An 18444-nucleotide genomic window follows, 5' to 3' on the forward strand; every position below is an offset into this window, starting at 1 on the left:
TTTGAAATGACGCAGGCAGTTCACTCGGTTATTGTAGTTTTGTGTTGCTCGCGGTATCTGATGTTGATCAGTGAGTGAGTGGTACCACCTGGGGTCAATTAGCATCTAATGATGGGCGAAGAACATGGAGTCAGTGAAAGTGAGGTAACCGAAATCTCGCCACTTGTCGGAAAAGAAGGTAAAAAAGGGACTATTTTAAGAAAAGAGAAAGTTTAGAAAGTACAAATTGAAATTGGTTCAAGGCGTCACCCCGCACGGAAGTGCCACACCTCGTTAGGAGGCAGGGAGCGTTGTGATCGGTATTGATGTAACACGCCCAATGTCACAGTTGCACAGGACTGCATATACGCTACGTTCTCAGCCAACCCGAACACGCAATTCGCGTTGAAGGTCCTTTTCTCTCACCGACAGATGCAGCAGAGGCCGGGCAGGAGATGGTACGCGAGGGTAATTCAGTGTTGCTGCCTGTATGGCCTATGTTCTCCCGCCATCCCGCTTTTCGTTTGGTTTGAAATGTTCGATAAGATCTTAAAATTTTGTGCATGTGTGGAATGAAAGCGTAATGAAATTTGTGTATTCTCTGTTTGGTTGTGCCGAGAGTGGACAGTGCAGGCGAAGTGTGTGTTGTGCTCGCATGGTAGTGAACCTTCCGCACTCATGACTGAACGCTGCGTGCCAAACCATCCGACGAGCAGCTGTGACCAGTGTGCGTTTTGTCCCCGCGTCATCCACGAATTTCTGCAGTGATTCTGTGGGTTTCAAGTGTGTTGTGCGCGGTAGAAATACGGAATCAAACCTTCGTAGTGGGTGATGATTCAGCGACAATTACAGATTGGTTGCTCTCAGCGACGCGCCACCGCCACGGCTGAATCACAAGTGTGCTGTGTTCACATATCGTATTCCTAAGAGTGCCGCAATGTCTCGATTTCCCTGCGCAACCCGAAGGCGTTATGCGCCTGCATTTCTCGCGTTTGAATTTCCCCGCTGGGAAAATTCTTCTGCAAGATGAAGGGATTGTGACGTCCGCGCAAACACGGACTGAACCCCGCTCCTTTAAAGATGTGTACGCTTGTTTCTCAAACCCACGCATAAAAAACAGGAAAAGAAAACCTTCGGTGTAACGAATGGGCATTCCGGAGTTAAGTACCAGAAGGATTATTTCTACTATTCTCACGGGCTCCCCCGCGCAAACACGATGACTGGGCGGCGCCTTGTCGTCTACAGACCGTGAGACAGTGTACGATGGAGATAATCGGCTCGCACCCTTCAGATCTCTGGCATGGAGGAGCAGCAGAGCACCTTTTGTTGGTTCAGGGAATGCGACCTTTGCGGAAGCGTCCGTGCCGGGTCCAGTATGCCTTTCCGTCAGCCTCCGTGGCTCCAGGGCTCCTTACTGCGTTCTGCGCGGATGGCCGCCCGCGGCGGTGAACGACGAAGAAGCGGCGGCTACGGAGAATTTCGCGGGAGACACCAAGCTGCATGGAAACGTTGAGACTTGGTCTGGACATCGGCTCACCAAGTACCGGAAGCATCAGGATCATTGTTCGCCCGTAAGTAAAGTGTCTTCGGACGGCTCGCCCATCACTCTCCCTGAGGCTTGAGTTTGTACATTGTTACTTGCTCGGCTTTGTTTGGGAGAGGGTTTTCTACTGGTGTAGGCCACGGGGGCGGCCGCCGAGGATGATACACTCGGAATGAGAAGAAAAGATATGCCGCGTGGAGTGGCGACTGGTTTGGTGCCCCGGTAGGGCGGAGTCGGGTCCTACAAAAAGGAACTACGAGACGATGCGAAGGGAGTCAGAGATACGATGCGAAGAGAGTCGGAGATACGATGCGATGAGCTCGAGATGGTAGAGAGACGGAATGGAAAAGGAAGATAACGGTGTGAAGAGATAGCAATGAGAGTCGATGGGGTGATGACTGAGGCAGAGAATATATGACGAGGAATGAAAGTTAGAGACTGGAAACGAGAAAACGAGTGATTGCGGGACGTTATGAAAGAAGATTAAGATGGAAATCGCCGAGAGAGACAACGAAGATGACGAAGACGGCGAAGACTGAACACATGGACCATTCGTGAGACAAATTTCACCTCCTTTACTTAGACGAGCTTTGCGGGAAGGGATGCGGCATATTGAGACATTGCGCGGTTTTATTATTTAATGACTTTATCATTTGTGTCGACCTGTGTTTACTTTGTATCGTCGCACCTTTGTATTGTCAAAGTTATTTCTCTTATGTATCCTGCGTCGCACGTCACGAGTGTGTGAATCTGGTGTTATAATTTGATGTAGTGGTTGATTTACGCGGGTATACGATGTTTGCAGTTAGTATTAAATTTAATGAATCCGTAAACAGAAACAGGTTGTAGCGTCTCTTACTCCCCGGCCCCAGCACGAATCCCTGTATGTGGAAAGTGATTGAGACACGTAGCCAAGAGGGAACCGGATAGACAAGAAGTTGAGTGGTCTTCCCTCTCTTTGGTAATCGATGGCGTAGCGGGGGACGTCTCACTAGGCTATTGACGCACTCCCTTACCATAGGGCAAGTGACCTTCGGAACTGCTGCCTAATTACCAAGTTCGTTCACGCTTAGATACTTGTGTACCATCTATATCTTGGAGGCGTTCGCATCTTTCCAGATTCCACTCCAGGGACCCGATGTGGGTGTGCAACTTTGGACACTGTAGGAGGGGATGTTCAGGCATCCTCAAAGGCACCGAAGGTGTAAGAATCGTAAAAGGTGACACACCGGATGGGCCAACCCGACGCTACTTGTACCATATTTGGCCGCGGATGCATATGTCAGCCCGGACTTCAAAGGTAGACACGCGATTCAGTGCCACCCAGTTCTCACATCGTTGAGCAGCAGGCACGACAGGAGCGGTAACACCTGGCGACTCCATCCTGTAATGAAACCGTCCCCGTTATTTAAACGCCGTTCACAGCTCTTCCAGCGGAGGGGGTTGCCCTAACTCCTGCGGTCCTACGACAGTCTACCCGACTACAAAGACCCGTGCAAAGACACTAGCTCAAAATTGAGTGAGACGTGAAAGAAGTGCGGTGCCTACACCTGTCAAACGTCATTCACCGTCTCCTGTTACGTCATAGGCAAAGAGCCGAAGAGAACCACCGGAAAGCAATCTACGATGCATGTAACTCGACTTTCGCTTTTCTGCCCAGTACCCTCGTGTGGCTGTCGGTGCCGCATCACAAGCCAGGTTCTCGAAAAGACTTCCCTGGTCAACTACCTCATTGAGCCTGTCACAACACCTTTTGATATTCGACGTCGTAACTTCAAGGTCGTCCACGTTCAAAGGCTCAAGCTGTATTACAGTTTCACAGCCCCTAATTGATTGATTGATTGATTTGTGGGGTTTAACGTCCCAAAACCACCATATGATTATGAGAGACGCCGTAGTGGAGGGCTCCGGAAATTTTGACCACCTGGGGTTCTTTAACGTGCACCCAAATCTGAGCACACGGGCCTCGACATTTCCGCCTCCATCGGAAATGCAGCCGCCGCAGCCGGGATGATGATTAAGTCGCCAGGATGACTCCTTTTTTTTCCGGAAGCCGTGTGCATTTGTTATTATATGTGTATTTTTCCTTCCTCGTAATTATCGTGTGCCATCGGGATGACGCCCTCTGAGAAGTGGGGTAATGCCACTAGTAAGAGTTCTGCTAGTATTGTTTCTGTTGATGCTTGCAGGCTTGTATGTGCTGTTTTTAAAAGAAGGACGAAGACAAACTTGAGGAGAAGATGATAAAGTCGCATTTCCAGTGGTCGGTCTAGTCTGACGTTCTTGTGTGCTGTTAACTACAGGCTTCTTACGGAGTACGATATACTTCGTTACAATAGAGTTCGTTACAATATACTTCGTTATCTGCAAAATAACGCTGTTCTGCGTCTGTTACTGGCCCCGCTCTGTCACCCGTTACAGCAGACCTGTCTGGTTCTTTTTTTTTCTGGAGGCACCGCATGCAGTCATCTTGTGCTTTAAACAACTGCATAACAAAAACTGTTCAGTGCAGATTTTAGTCGATTGAAATAGGTTTCAATATGTTTTTCGAATACGACGAATTCCTTCGAGCAGTGATGCATATATGGCATATAAAAAGGGCCTTTATCTCAATGGCAACATTTGCTGCCGCTATAAACTTGTCACTGTCCTAGCTCTTTGCGAGACTAAACTTCTTACCTGCGGTTTGGTGGCATGTGGGAGTTCTATAAACTACTCTTATAGAGCTACAGTATAGTCTAGCCCATATTGTAGCCTAATAATGAATAAAAAACTGACATTGACATGAGTGCAGACAATACGTGAGGCCATAAGTTTGACATTATATGTCAGTGTAGTCAGCATGCCTGGTAAGCGCACGATGTTTATGAAACTATTTATTTCATTAAAAATAACAGGTACATTCAACTCGTGACACTTCACTCAAAGCCTAAAAGAGTGCCGCATAGCTACCCACTTTCTCTTTCACTTGAAACAAATTTACACAATGTGTGGCATCTGCCAAATTTTTTAAGTCATCATTGAGATCGAAGTTTGAATGTCAACAATGTGGTTCAGTGCGAGGGAGGAATATAACTCCAACCGGCGCCTCCTTTGTTAACCGATACCATCGCTCAATAATTGATGAATTGTTTTAGCATTATTTTATGCATTGCGCTTGCGTTAATTCTGATGTGCTAGGTCTTGCGCTCGTAATACTGCTGTGTGTTACTGCATTTTATTCTTTATTTTGTCACATTACACATACGTGACTAACATGACTCTTTCGCATACGACATAATTTATAACGAATTGTCTGTTTCCATTCCAAGTTGGCGTCTCTCATAATCATATAGTGGTTTTGGGACGTTAAACCCCACATATCAATCAATCCATTCCAAGTTGACATTGACAGAGATAACGTCTCTTCTCAGTGATACTAAAAGGACCTCTGGGCAGCAATAAGTAAATGTAGTAATGAGCACCTCCGCGGCGACACCATCAAGCTATTATTTGTAAAAACGTCGCAAAAAGGCAAGGCATTCATCTGAGGAGACCACGCGACCGTGGAAAAAAGAACACTGCAGAATAAATAAACGTCTTATATGGGAACATCGATGGCTCCTCACAGCATATCGCTGAAAGATGAACGTGGACTCTCTGACGTCGTCCAGCATTACTTAGCTGCAGACCAGCCTCCAGCAGTTCTCGGTGATGTTGCCCTGCTGATGGCGACTATCGCGGCATGGATTTCACACGACGCTTGCCTGCACTACACGAGCGAGACGCATGAAGTCGTAGAGGCCTTGCGTGCTCCTCAGACCCCTTCGAATTACAAAAGCGTCTGTCGCACTCTGGAATAGCTGCTGCGCGAACTCTTGGAGCACTCTAGCATGACGCCAAACGATTTCCAAGGCTAGGCGTAGTGGCTGCAAGAGCGAAACATAATTTATGTCATCATCTACAGGTCACCGTACTGTCTTCGTCCTTAACACTTCCTGCAAGTCTACCGATCATGCCAGCGGTGGAATCAGACGTGTCTGCGCTTATGCTTGGAGTAGCAGTGTAAAGTAAATAAAGGGTGTTGGGTACGGAAACCACTAACTGCACGATGTGGGCAAAGCCCACGTTGCTTTGGGTAGTCGCTAGTACAACGCATTCGTTTGCCGAGTACGCGACGCAAGGAAAAGTGCACGGGTGAAGCACGGCTGTTCTGCGGTCACACGTCGGTAATCGATGGCTTGAACAGTAGTCAGAGCGCATTTTCGTTGCCAGCTTACGTAAAGTCTCATATCTATAAAGCCGAGCTGAGAAGATTCGGCGAAGACATCCAGTCACCCTCTATTACCCACCTGCTCACCACATGAACCCGCGGATGCGTAATACGGTTTTTTTAACGCAATATCATTATTAAAACCTGAATGTACCATTCGCGCACGCGCTCTGGTACAATCTACTGTGTGTGTGTGTGTGTGTGTGTGTGTGTGTGCGTGCGTGCGTGCGTGCGTGTGTGTGTGTGTGTGTGTGTGTGTTGCGATACATCTCGCAAGACGAGTATGTGTATCTGTATTTTTGTTACAGTCGATAATGAATCCTGTATCTAAAATTCACAACATTAATCAATGATTGAACTCCTCTTCTCGGACTGGCATTAGTGCCACTAAGCCACCTCACTAAAACTAAGGGAAGTGACATAATGTTGTTTTTCCGCCCGACTTTGCTCGAGAGGTCAGGTGATGAGGCATGAGCATTTCTTTCGGTGGGGGAGAGCAGTATGAGAGAAATCATGCGCGCTCTCTCGCGCATTTTCTTTTGGGAGAGGGGGGGAATGTTCAATTATACTTTATGCCATAGTAGTAGCAGACTGTTATATTTAACCACGAAAGACCGAGCATTTCGAACGCTCGCACAACCAGTAGACCTTGTTCTTCTTCGCCTTCGGCACCAATCTAGTCGAGCCATGTGGTGATGGAAGTTTTCGTGCGTGCGTTTGTAGTATGCTCATGTCCATGTCTATACACTGTTTTTGAAGCAGTTCGGGGGGTTGTGAATCACCCTCCGCGACCCCGGCATCTCTCTCTCTCTCTCTCTCTCTCTCTCTCTCTCTCTCTATATATATATATATATATATATATATATATATATATATATATATATATATATATATATATCAATGGAATCCTGAATTATTCCGCATTTTCAAGACCCCGGAATTACAGGGGAATGGAATTACGTATATTTCCAAAATATAGCATATTTTCGTCGACGTGCTGCTTTTCCAACTTAAAGCATTAGTAAGTCAGACCCTTGCATTCACTTATAAAATGGTAGCTTAAAAAAGCTTGGCTGATTACAGGCATGACACATGTATAAGCAACGCACCTACTATATAACTCTGTTCTTACAGAGACTGTGTTGCTGTGAAGTTTTCCTTTACTTTTTAGCCTAACCATGGCTTTATGATATGGCATCCGTCTTGCGGAATTATACGGTGGTGACATACCCACATTACACCATGTGTTTTTTTCCCTGCCCCCGCCGGTGAATCTAATGCATGTTAGAAAACGTTCTCCTTTAAGTTGTGTCCTTATTGAACCGACACGATGCATTTGAATACTGCAACCTTTCGTATACCAGCTGGCGCGCAGTCTCGCTGAATATTACCCCCTCCCCTTCTTCGGAAATACTGTTTCCTCTACCCCCACAAGGGCGCCTTTGCCTGAAACTCTTTCACAAAGGTCTGTAGATGAGCGCAGCACACATTTGTACACAATCAACTGTGTGCTGTGTGAACTGTGTGTGCGATGATCTGCTCTACAATATTAGGCGCACAGGTAGATGTATTACACTTTTTAAAGCATTGGTTTGGGTAGCCAGCCAAAGCAGGCGATCCCACGTAACAAAGGCGGCGCCTCCTCGAATGCCTACGCGACGATTCGCTGAGTCGTCATCTTAGCATTAGTGCATGCAAGCTTGAACAATATAATACATTCGTTTAAACATGCACTCTAACAAAACGGGCCTGTTTACTCACCCTCCCGATCCTAACTAACTAAATGCTAATGACTTAATAATAAGTTGATAATAATAACATTATTATTATTATTATTATTATTATTATTATTATCCTCTGGAGTAAGACACAGATAAAAGGCCTGGCGAAGCCAGACGGTGACTTGGATGACTAGTTCTGGCATATTGGCAAACGAGAGATGACATACATATTGTAGAGCTTGTTACGTAAAATGATCAGGGAAAGAATACATGTAACTCTTTCAAACTACACTTAAACACAATATATTACAAATAAATCAACGGAAGCAATACAACCTAAACAGCAGAATGTTGAGACGAGGATTGAACAATATTTCAACAAGTTATACCTGGCATGAAAAAGGGTAGGAAAGAATTCACGCGATAATTAGTTAGCAATAAAGTGATTTTAAGGCATTTCGTAAATTGCGTTTAGTTGTTACAGGAAAAACAATGTCGGGAAGGTCATTAAAAACAGAATAAACGCAGACCTTTCTAATACATTTTTCATATCGTGTTTTGACGAATGGTACAGAAAAGCGGAAAGGTTTTCTCAATATACGAAGGGCAATGCACTTTACTTTGAACTCAGATTTCCAGAAATACCGTAATACCACGGTTTGAATAAATGACGCTTAGAAAGATGGCAGGCGTAGTAAAGAAAATAAACTTGCATTGTCTGTTAAAGTACGATTGTAGACAATATATTTGAACATGTTTTATTCAAAATGTTACCAACCATACACTGCCATCGAGAAGAACAAAAAGCAAACAATGTTATTCCATAATGAAGGACACTGTACGCAAGAGCAAGCACAAAGGTCACTTTACTATTTGCGGCCACAATTGATCTAATAATTAAAAGTAATCAAAAGGTTTTCCGTACTCTGCCACATATGTAAGCCAAATAATCATACCAAGACAGTCACTATCGTAGAGCCCAATAAGAAAAAATTTTTAAGGCAAATTACTTCTTTTTTTCTGAATGATCACTAAGCAATTATTAGCGAATCATGACGCAGCCTTATGTACACTGCCTTGTAGAAGTGACTCGCTTCATTGTAGCAGACGTGTTTGTATAAAAGAAGAGTGTCGTCTGCATACTGAAATACGAGACAATTTGTAACAGCAGTAGTACAATCGTTTATGAATAAAATAACAGAGATGGTAAAATGAATCCCTGTGGTGCACCAGCTTTCAAGGCAAGCATATTGCTGAATGGCAGCCAATTGTCTATTCGAACTACCTGGAAGCGGTCGGAAAGATAATCTTCAAGAAAGTCATAGAAAGAACCTCTGAAGCCAAGAAAGTGTATTTTTCAAGCAAGATAAAATGGTTTTCGGTGTCAAATACTTTCGAGATATCCCAAAAAGCATAGGAAAACATATTATATTCTAAAGCATCATGCATTTCATAGGAAAATTCTTCAAGTAGATCAATGGTACCTCAACATGCGACAAAACCAAACTGGTGATTTAAAATAAGCGAAATTTTTTCTAGAAACGAAGACATGCATTTCAATAAGAATTTTTCAACTATTTCGAATAAGATAGGCAAAACTGATAAAGGTAGATAACTGTGAACACTACCTTTGGGTCCGCCTTTATAAAGAGGCTTTACAATTGCTGTTTCTAAATCTGGTGGCAGAGAAGCTGTCTCCAAGAATCCACGAAAAATGAAAAGCAAATGCGTCCGAATTCCGCTGCAGCAAAAATACAGAGATATCATAAGTACCTGTTGGTTTCTGTCGTTTGAAACCAGAAACTACTCAAACAACTTCGCCTTTTCATAAAGTAGGGAGGAGGGCACAGGCAGGTATTAATTTATTTAAACCAGAGTGGCCTGCTGACGCTGATACTATCCCACCAGACACTTTTGCAAAGTGGTGTATAAATATATCGGCTGTATGTGCAGGATCACCAGTAAACGCATCAGTAGGTTTACCATCGCTACTTCATTTAGCACGAAGGTGGTTTATCGGTAGCCACATCCACGCCGTATTTTCGGCAGATAACTGAAGCTGATAGTGAAAATATCCTCGTTTTGCCGATCGGGTGAAGGAAACCACTTCATTCCTTGCGATTCTGTAGTTGCTACCGAGTTCTGTATTACCTGGATAGCGTTTAGGCCATTTCCAAAGCAAATATCTGTCGCAAATTGCTTCAAAACTATCTCGAGACAGCCAGCTGTGACTACGTCTCTGCTTAGCCCTTCTAATACAAGTACAAGAGTGTTGCAGACTACGTATTTTTGTGCAAAACCTATCATATACTTAACCAAGAGATCCAGCAGCAATAATAGAAGAGCAATAAAACTGTTTATTAATGAGTCCTATTTGCAATAATAATACTAATACAAGAACAATATTAGTATTAATAACCTATTTAACGTGCCCACGAACAGCCTTCAGATCCTTAGGGGGGTGCACGCAAAAATAAAATAATAAACAATAAAATACAGTAAACAAAAAATCAAATAGAGAGTGCGAACGCGCACAGACAAAAAGAAATCAGTGCGAAATGTGGAGAATTAGAGACAAGACGAGAATCCTAGAATGGCAGTGAAAAATGAAGAGGAATATACACAACTATGTGGAAGACTTCCTGAAAAACGGGTAGGGGAACAATCTACTTATCTCATTATTGTGCAAAGCTGAAATAAAACAATGACAGTGAACTGTGGAAACCATCAAAGTCATGAAAATGAACATAGTATAGACTTAGCATTCTGTGAGCAGTATAGTGTTCAAAGAAGTTGGCAGGTACATCAAATGGTCGATTTTTCTGGTTAACTTACGCGGAATGGGAAAATTTACCGGAAAAGCGAAAGGCAGGATATCATACCGTGAACTAGTTTGTAAAAAAATAAGAGGTCAGCGCTATTTTGTCGGCAGTGAAGTGGTGGCAATGATAATAATCTAGCCGTGTTAGAACGAGATCCAGAGGCATGCATTTGTAGCAAAGCGATGGTTGTAAATGTTGATGATTTTTTTCTGAACTCGCTCAATTGCGTCACTTTCAGATTTGGCGAATATTAATAATAATGAAGTGAGGAGGAACGAACACTATAGAGGGTCATCATCTACTGTGGCATGACAGGTCGATCTATATACCGCGAATTGCAGGGGGGCTGCTCGTTCGCTTGAAAGATCCGTTTATTAGAGTCGTTGCGCAAGCTACCGGCCAAACCCTACGCCAGACATCGATAAACTTTTGAACAGCAACAACAGCAGCAATACAATATTTATATGAGAACAAATAATTTGTTAATATTAAAAAGTATTACTGTTAATAATAATAATAATAATAATAATAATAATAATAATAATAATAATAATAATAACTTTGATATTACTGATGTTATTACTATGTAAGCCACACATTTTTTTGACAAAGTGAGTATAGTGTTATTAGAGGTGTTACTAACGGTAAAGATGCGTTGCAGTACTTAGTTTTTACACCAACTTCGGGTTTTTAGAGCAGCACGTGATAATTTATTGGTGGCTAAATGTACTGAAAAAACAGTGATCTGTTATGAAAATGCGGTGCAGGAGCTGATGTCGGGGTATGTCGAGATAGATGCAAATTAATGAATAATATTTTTATTTAGCTGGTGCATGAATTAAGCCCCTACTTCTGCACAAAAGACAGGCGTCTTTTCTACAGCACAGCCATGCCACTGTTTGCAACTGTTTGAAAAAAAAACTATGATATTGTAATATACTGTGAGGAGGCCTCTTAACGTGTGTAATGTTGCGTCGCAAAAGCAGAGAATGGCACCAGCGTAAGACAATGAATTGCATAATTAGTAGCTGCTTTGAAAATTCACCGATAAGCGTGTCAAGCAAGCAATAACGAGAAATTAGGGAATCCTTAAGCTTCGTCATTAAAAGTACAACGCGACAGCGATATCTTGTTCCTAGTGCGTGTTTCAAACACTTAGTGTACGTAATTTTTTCGAACAAGCTATGCACCCACTACGTGGCCTTAATTGAATAGGCGTGGTAACATGTCTGTCTTTTGGAGTGGGTTACAGGCTTTAGGGTCGTTCAACGCGCTTTCAGCACAGCCAAAACGCACGTGCCGAGACCCCATATCGCACGCAAGCGGGGGACAAATAAGCCAATGAGCGACGCTGCGGAGGGTGAAAGAGCGTCGCCGTGGTCTTATTTGTCCCCCGCTTGCATGTGATAGGGGTCCCGGCACGTGCGTTGCAGCTGTGCGGAAATCGCGTGGAAAGTCCCTTAAACCATGAAGCCTATATGATAATCACCATGTTCAGTGCGAGTGAATAAATGAAAAAAAAAACTATCAGTGGGTCCAGCAAAACACGTGAATAGATCTTGGGATTAGCCAGGTGTGTTTTCTGACACCCGAAAGCAATGTATGCCTTTACCACGAATTATCAGTGCTATATTTCCTATTTCATTGCGAAGCGCAGGTTTCCAAGCAGAGGAAGTTATTCTCACTATGTTAGGAAGCGGACGCGAGACAGTGTGGTAGAACACTTACTCACAACGCAAACGATGTGGGCTCAATCTTCTCTCAAATGTTCAAAGTTTCTATGTTTTATTTGCATTTTTCTGAAATTTTCCGTCGTGCACAAGATTTTTCGCTCAGTATCAACGACGCCGACAGCTGCGAAACGAGATCTTTAACACAATATTGTCAATAGGTTAAAATACCTTTTAAGAAACATTACGCGTAAAAAAATCTCACGACGCCATTTTTGAGCAAGGCACTCAAAGAAACAATTACACCAGTAGCAGCATGTAAGCCCGACGAGCATATATCTTCATACTTGCTTATGCCCATTCTTCGTTCTTAGTAAAACTGGCCGAAATACCCGAGTCTTGAACCAAGACCTGATGCCGCTGTGAAGACCACATCGAAATTCCCAGAGCCTTTTATTACAGCGTCTCTCATAATCATATGATGGTTTTGAGAAGTTAAACCCCACATATCAATCAATGTGCAGACTGCATAGCCATTGAAAGAAAGAGGTGTGTTTTGCGGTTGTTTACATCCAAATATCATCCGAGGTTTTACACCCCGAACCCATGACACAATTATGAGGGTCGCTATCATGGTGGGCTTCGTAAATTTCTGTTATCTGGTGCTCTTTAGCATGCACTGACATCGCACAGTATATATATGCGCTTCCACCCTTTTGTCTCTATCGAAAAGTGACCTCCGCTGCCGGGATCAAACACACGGCTTTTGGGTCAGTACCCAATGATTGTGACCACTCAATCACCGCCGCCGACAGTCGCATACTTGGTAGCAGCAGACGGTTGTCATTGCGGTCATGTTGAAACGAATTTAATTAATTTCATTACACTTCCACGAACAGTTGGCAAAAAGGGGGAAGACGAGCTGTAAAGCACATCACACACGTAATGAAATACACTATCTCAGATGACTTTTGTTATGTGCTCTAGAAACATAAAAAAACGCAATTAAATTAAAGCGCCCTATTTCAAATGCTCACATTTGAAAGATCATAAAGCGATTTCACTTTTTAATTATTTTGTTCATCTTCTGCTTTTTTTCGAGCTCTCAAAGAGATTGTCTCTGGCAGAGAACACGGCATGGCAAGTTGCCTTCCCGCTATAGCACAAAAAAAAATCACTTCTTATGTGACGCTAACAAAATTACAAACCTGGGGCTTGTTTCTGCATATTCCTAAAGAGTCATCGCCATCGAATAGGCTGATATTTTCTTGAACTTTTTTGTAGATTATAAAAAGAGCAGCGACAAAAGGACGTTCTTACTTTCTTCCAGGAACCTGGGCCACCAACTATACAGCCAGACGAAATATATTGAAACCAATGACAAGGACAGCACTCCCATTCAAAATAAGACTCTTTCAAGCACACTAAAGTTAATTTTGCGCACAAATTCATTAAAAATCAACTTCATTCACAATCGAGCAACCAACCGACCGCTAGCCGTACAACGTGCGCTTATCAGTTAGTGATCACGGTTCGCTCTTGGTCGCAATAATCGACATCAAACTGTTTTTTTTAATGTTTGGCCACTTCGTCTGCCGCGCGTCATACGTTATCGCGCCAGTTTTGAAAGTTGTAGGTCTGTTCGTCACGTGGTGTGAAAACCGGCGAACTAAAAGCGGTGTCCCGGATTCCTGGGTATGTATGCTAAATAAGACCATTCCAACATTCCACCTGCAGAAGAACTTGATTACACGTACTTCATGAACACCATAGTCGTCCCTACCGCTGGAAGTTCAGCACTCATTAACAACATGAAAATACCAACGCACGCAAGAGTCGATGTTATTAATACTAAAATTCTTAAACGGACCTTTACACATTCTAGTGTAATAATTACCCACATCTTCAATTAATCAGTATACGGTCGAGATACCACATGAATGGAAAATTGCCAAAATCATACCTGTATTTAAATCCAGCAACAAATATGATGTTAGTATTATCGCCCTATATCTATAACTAGTGTCCCGTGTAATGTGCTCGTAGATGTCATTGCATCCAACCTCGGTCAGCACTTTGAAGCTAAGAATTTTTTAATTGTAACCAAGATGGATTCAGACGAGGGTTTTCATGGGAAACAAACAATTTAGTTCGCCAATAATTCATTCACCTTGACATACACTGGACATTTATTGACTTCTCCAAACCTCTTGATCGTGTCCCCCATTGTCGCATAAAGTCTAAACTGTCGTCAATAAATCTAGACTCCTTGACTTTATCCTGGTTCCGAAACTTTCATTCCAAGAGTAGTGTACTGTACAAATTTCTTTTCGTCTTCTCTAACCGAAGAAACCTCTGATGTCCCTCAGGGTAGTGTTTGGGGTCCAATGTTATTGTTTTTAATTTACATCAATGACCTGCCGTCGCGTATCTCTTCTAACATACGACTTGTTCAGATGATTGCATTATTTAACGCATGACAACTTCATCATAAGATCACCTCACTCTTCAGGAAGACCTAGATCTCATATTTAATTGGGGCTCACGCTGTCAAATGACGCTTGATACAGATAATTGCAAGGTAATGACCTTCACTTCCACATAAAAAGAATATTCTCTCTTTAATTGTACTTTTAATAACTGTCATGTGAAACTTGCATCATCTTATAAAAAATACCTTAGCGCGCATCTTTCACTCTCACTATCATGGTTCATGCATATTGACAAAATTTCAGCGCAGCCATTCCGCACTCTTGGCTACCTCAAGCGTAACCTTCATGATGCTGTAACATCGACCAAATCACTCGCATATCTAACCTTCGTTCGTCCTCAACTCAGTTTACCTCATCAGTTTGGTCAACTATTCAGGCCTAACTCAGCGACGCCTGAGAACGTGTACAAAGCCGCGCCTAGCGTTTTGTTGCTGACGATTACAGCCGACATTCTACTATCACTGACAATAAATCATAGCTACGTTGTCTTGCTTAAATTTCTACAGAAAGATCGCCTTGTTGTGCCTGTTTCATTGAATAGTATCAGGTAAGCACGAAGCAACTCTTATTCAGAAGATACGTACTTCTGGCCGTTTGCACAATAACCGTTATTTCAGGCGCACTTTTAGACGCACTAACGCAACTCATCGGCATTACTACAGAGAAAGAAAAGTTAAGAGTGGACACTCGGTGAAGACTGGCCACAGGAAGTACGTCACTAATGCGTAACAAAGTAGTGCTCTCACCAAACGCCAGAGGACGCAAGTGCGAAAAACAATGTTTTTATCAATTCAAAGCAATGTTTTTTTTAACAAAATAAGAATTATACGTCTAAATTTGGCACGTTATTTATACATAAAATCAATTTCATATACCATACGTGGTTATTTTTGTTACCCACACCACTATAAACAGCGTCTACGATTCCCGCCGATTCGTGTACCCGCCTTACGAGCATGCGACAAGCCCAGGCATGACAGCGGGAAGGTTTCGTCGACGGCGGCTGCTTCGGTGTTTTCGTTTGTGAGACAGCAGGTGAGGAATGTTTTCAAGTGAAGCTTGTTATTGAACGTTTTGTGGGGTTTAACGTCCCAAAACCACCATATGATTATGAGAGACGCCGTAGTGAAGGGCTCCAGAAATTTAGACCACCTGGAGTTCTTTAACGTGCACCCAAATCTGAGCACGCGTGCTTACAGTATTTTCCCCTCATTGAAAAACTCAGCAGCCGCTACCGTGATTCGACCCCGCGACCTGCGGATCAGCAGCCAAGCACCTTAGCCACTAGACCACCGCAGTGGGGCAAGCGATGCTTGTGGACTTACATGTTGTCGGGCTAGTTGGATCATTGACTCAGAAAAAGAATATAACTGTGCCAATAAGACACAATGTAAGAAACAAACATGCCTGCAAACGTTACGCTTGGTGTGGGGCGTGTTTTTATGTTTCTTACGTGGAGTCTTTACTCACGCAGTCGTAATCTTTTTCTGAAGCTTATGACGACGGCGACTTTCACTAAAAAAGATCTTGTGGCTGGATGCGACAGTAAGACGTTAACATTGTGCAATGTACACAGTATAGAGCAGAGCATTTTTGTGTGATGCTTTTCTCATTTCGCATTTTTTAAATATTCTCAGCCTATACCTTAATTGCGTTAAGATAAAACATTGCGGACACTGTCTCCTGTCTCTTTGATTGATCTACAGATTGACCACTTGTAAAAAAACCAGCGCGTTGAATCGAAGCGTAGTGCATTATGACTAACTGCATCTCTTTGTATCATAACTTAGTCGAAATAAATATAATGCCATGACCTCAATTCGCACGAACAGTTTTGAGCTAGGCCAAATAAAGAATTGCTTAATCAAAGTGACAAACAATAGCCTTGTAATTTAGGCGCAGACAAGTAGTCTAAAATAATAACTTTCGCTTTAGCCAAACGTCAGCTGCGCACGCATATTCAAAATTAGTGCCAGTGAAACCGAAACTTGAAGCGCAGGCCAGTTGCTGGTAGCAATTCAAATATGGAATGGCCTTCCCCACAATGTTGTCAACATTGATGATCCTGTATTTTTTCATTACGAAAATACTACAATTTTTTCATCACTAGTGGCTTCAACCTTCAAATAAATCATGTATAATCCTCTTCACTAGCTATTGTAGTTTGGTAATGTAATATGTGATGTACGCCTACAAATGAGAATTTCTAAATTTTGTTTATTAGCTTCATGTCTCGATAGCTCTCGCTAACAATTAAATAACGTTATTTACTGTTTTCTCTACTCTAACGCGTATAATTATGTTTTGATGCTTCAACGAATGTGATTATGCACTCTGTAATCCCCCCTTCACACAATACTCCAAAAGGAGCCCGTGGGGGCTTTAGAAATAGAACAAGGGCAGAAAATAAACCATCACAAAAAAAGAGTTCTGTTTCCTTTGGTCAGACATTCCAAGTTTAGGCGCACGGTTGGTGCTTTATGGCAGGCGTTATCATATACGGATTTTCTGTCTCTTTTTGCTTTGCGTTTGAATTTCCACGTAGAGCATGCGAAACGCTATGACAGTGTATATCAATTCAATGAGTGTGATGAAAATAAACAAGTGTTAGTAGCACTAGTCCCTCGTATGCTCTCTTTTATGTGTGCTCGCTGATTTTCAGCGCTTATTCATTTAGTGTTCATGCCTTGAACTACACCCGTAAGATCGGGAAGTAAGCTCACCTGTCCACCAAACGTCCTATGGGCGACTGCACGACAACCGTCACCAGGCCGCTGTTTGTGCTCGCTTTGTCCCGGACGACGCGATAGTCTAAGGCCGGTTTTGGTCCAGTACTCCGCTGACGATCTGTACGAGGTTGAAGTTATCTGCGACGTCCTCAGACAAGCGTGGAAACAAGGCGGCCGTCTTGGACAAATGTTCTTCCTGGAAGTGCAACCTTCGCATGTTCTGACTTATCCCGATAGCGTGGGCAAGGCAGTCAATGTGGTCCTGCATGGTCGCGCTTGTCACATCATCTTCGTCATCGCTGTGGTTGCAGTCAAAGTCTACGTGTAGTCCCAGCTCTCTCACGCTCATGTTGCGAGTGAACGACTTAACATTCATCGCCGAAGTGGTGTTCATAACTTGCAGCGGATCGTCTTTGTCTGTGTACAGAGAGAGTCGTAGTCTCCGAAGCGACGAGGTGGCTTTCACGTAAGTGGCATTGACCAGAGCGAGGTACACGTGTCCCATCCGGAGACAGAAGTGAATGAACGTGAGATGAGTGCAAGCCAGCAACACGTGTGAAACCAGTCCCACAATGTTGCTCAAGCAGAACAAGTCCACGTCCGATAATATCCTTGAGTGAATCGAATTCATGTTTTTGCAGACGAAGTCAGTTCCAAATGAAACCTTGTCTTCCGCTTCGCTTTCTTGGAGAGACACGCACAACGCTGGCAGGAAGCAATGATCAGTCGCATGAACAGCAACCATCGTCTTCTTCAGGCTCTGTTTCTTCGCAAAGGCCGAAAATAAGTGTAACCACTGCAGCCAGCTCCAGATAGAGAATGGAAGGCCCAGTTTCTCCAGCGTCTCATCGTTGGACAAGGACGTGAGCCAGAAGCAGTAGCTTGCGCTCGGTGTAAGAGACAAAGCTTGTGGTAAAAACGCCACGTTGAAGAGCCGTACTGTTTCGTTTTCAGCAAAGAGCCGTGCTACCAGCACGGCGTTATCTTGGTGGAAATGAACGTTGTTGGTGCGACCGTTTCTAATCGTATTGTTGCCTAGGAGATCTTCGGCCCTCCAGCTGAAGCAGTTCCGCTTGCTGGCGTCATCTTCCGTTACGCTGAGCGTGGTCATAGACAAGCTCTCGCTGAGGTACTGTGCCAAAAGCTCGGCTTCGCATATCGCAGAACCATATATCGACAGCCCCTTGATCGTGAGCTTTTCTTTCAGGGCTGCCAAAAACGCAGTGCCCATTCTGC

This window comes from Rhipicephalus microplus, chromosome X, assembly GCF_043290135.1.
Source record: "Rhipicephalus microplus isolate Deutch F79 chromosome X, USDA_Rmic, whole genome shotgun sequence".
NCBI classification, from domain to species: domain Eukaryota; kingdom Metazoa; phylum Arthropoda; class Arachnida; order Ixodida; family Ixodidae; genus Rhipicephalus; species Rhipicephalus microplus.